Source organism: Octopus bimaculoides, chromosome 15 (assembly GCF_046866305.1).
Source record: "Octopus bimaculoides isolate indiv1 chromosome 15, ASM4686630v1, whole genome shotgun sequence".
NCBI lineage: Eukaryota > Metazoa > Mollusca > Cephalopoda > Octopoda > Octopodidae > Octopus > Octopus bimaculoides.
Genome location: NC_142942.1, coordinates 24,202,252 through 24,204,751, shown reverse-complemented (window position 1 = coordinate 24,204,751; position 2,500 = coordinate 24,202,252). Strand labels below are relative to the sequence as shown.

Here is a 2,500-nt window from a genome sequence, read left to right as displayed (position 1 = left end):
CAACCACCGCGAGGCATTGCATCCAACAGTAACGATTCTGCCATTTGACGGTGGAATCGAGATGGAACCAGAATTCATACAGCAGGCTGATGGATCTTATATTTGTTTCAGTCATTGGACAGCGGCCATGCTGGGGTACTGCCTTGAAGAATTTAGTCGAACAAATCGACCCCGGTAATAATGTTTAAAAGGTCCAGTACTTATTCAATCGGTTACTTTTGCAGAACTGCTAAGTTAATGGGATGTAAACAAACGAATACCGATTGTCAAACAGTGACGGGTGAGAAAAAGAAAGGTTCGCGCACACACAGAAATACACAGAAAGGGCTGCCACACAGTTTCCGTCTACCAAATTCACTCGCAAAGCATTAATCGGTCTAAGGCTAAAATAGAAGATATTCGCCCAGAAATGAATCTGTCTGAAACAACGAGGTGGTTGCAATGCGAGGTTCTTAACCACACAGCTATCGGTGCTCCGAGACGAGTTGTTGAGGTTAGCATTGGTCACGAGTACATCGCTGAGGTCATACATCGCAGCTTGCAAAGGCATCGGGGTGCAGAATATGGAGAAAGATTGACGTAAAGACCACCAGTGATACAGATAACAGAGAGATGAACAGGTAAACGAGAAGACATTGCCGAGTAGATAAGTGAGATAAACCGAATGACAGGCACAGCGATACTGAGATTAGGGAAAAGAGAGAGAGATAGATAGATAGATAGATAGATAGATAGATAGATAGATAGATAGATAGATAGATACGCAGGCAGGAAGACAGGAAATCATTCTTACACATATACACAAACATATACACACATGCACACACAAACACAATCACAGATACATATCCATAGATATATGTACGGGTTAATAAATAGATGGAGAGGGAGAAGAAAGAGTAAACCAGAAAGAGAGAGCAGGGGGGGGGAGTGTGCTGAGGCAATATGGCCACACAAACACATGCAGACAGACAATGGACCGGAAGCGAGGAGGAGTCACATAAAGGTGAAAATATGTGGTTATTCACGGTTTGGATTTTAAAGGCTGCTGTTTAACAGAATCAAGTCAGTCACTCGTTCCACGTGAACCGGATGATACCGCCACTGTACCCGATACACCAATTAACTCTCACAAAAGGGATCATATGATACCGACTTTACAACAATAAACAGTGTGTGGAAATGAGTACAGGCAGAAATACACAGACATGTTTGTGTATGGATGCGTATGTTACATGTATATATACACACACACACACACACACAAGACGTAAAGACTCACCAATGAACGAAACCAGTGAAGGAAGTAAGAAAATGGGTGTTATGGGGTGGGGGTATCTTTTATTTCAGTCATTGGACTGCGGCCATACTGGGGCACCGCGTTGACGAGTTTAGTCAAAACAGATCGATAGGTAGTACTTTTTTTAATATTTGGTACTAATTCTATCAAGTACTTTTAATATTTGGTACTTATTCTATCAAGTAATTTTGCCGAACCGCTAGCTAACAGGGCTGTAAACAAAACAATACCGGCTGTCAAGCAGTGCGGGGAGCGGAGACAAACACACACACACACACACACACACACACACACAAGTCTCTGAGTGTATAGATTTTTGAATCAGAGACAAAACTAGGAATTTGAGAAGAGAGAGATTTAACCGATATCATCGATCCCAGCTCTTGATTAGTAATTTATTTTAATCTCAGAGAGGCCGAAAACAAAGTTGACTTCGGCAGGATTTGAACGCAAAATGTAGAGACTGAACAAATATCGCTACACAGTTTTTTTTTTCCGCCGCTCTAACGAGACTGCCAGCTGACCGACCAATAAAAATAATACCAGTGAATTTCTGATTCTTAAAGAATCTTTGTAACTAAACAACACACACGCAGATGCGCAGTCATGGCCGCATAGTAATGCAGTTGGCTTCACGGCAACCACGTGGTTTCCGTTCCAGTAGCACTGCACGACGCCTTGAGAATTGTGCGTGTCTGTCTGCGTGTGTCCACCGCTTAACAGCCATTGTTGGTGTGTTTGCATCTCCGTAACTTCGCGGTTCGGCAAAGAGAGACCAAAAGAATAAGTCCCAGGTTTAAAGAAAAAACAAAAAATAGGTACTGAGGTCGGTTAATTCGACTAAAATTCCTCAAGGCGGTGCCCCAGCCTGGCTGCCGTCTAATGACTGCAACAAGTAAAAAATAAAAGATATATATATATATATATATACACACAGCAAGAAATAATATTTGTCTCTTCTGATAGAAGCAAAAGGGGTTTCTAGGACTGCAAAAGAATTGCTCAAATAGAAAAGAGACGAAGATAAAGAAGCATTGGTTACAGAAGAAACATTAAATTTGGGTCAACGACTTTACATACAACCCCACCCCTCAAATATTGAATCATATATAAAAAAAAAATACACCATGGTCTACAAACACATAAAAAATAATACATATACATAAAATCACAGAATGTAAAAATATATATATTCTAATA

At 40.8% G+C, this 2,500-nt stretch overlaps 1 long non-coding RNA gene across 1 annotated transcript in view; it reads right to left on the bottom strand.

Moving 5' to 3' along the window:
- Window positions 1-2,500, bottom strand: part of LOC128249489 (uncharacterized) — a 32,864-nt gene that overhangs the window by 29,870 nt on the left and 494 nt on the right. The window lies entirely within an intron of this gene.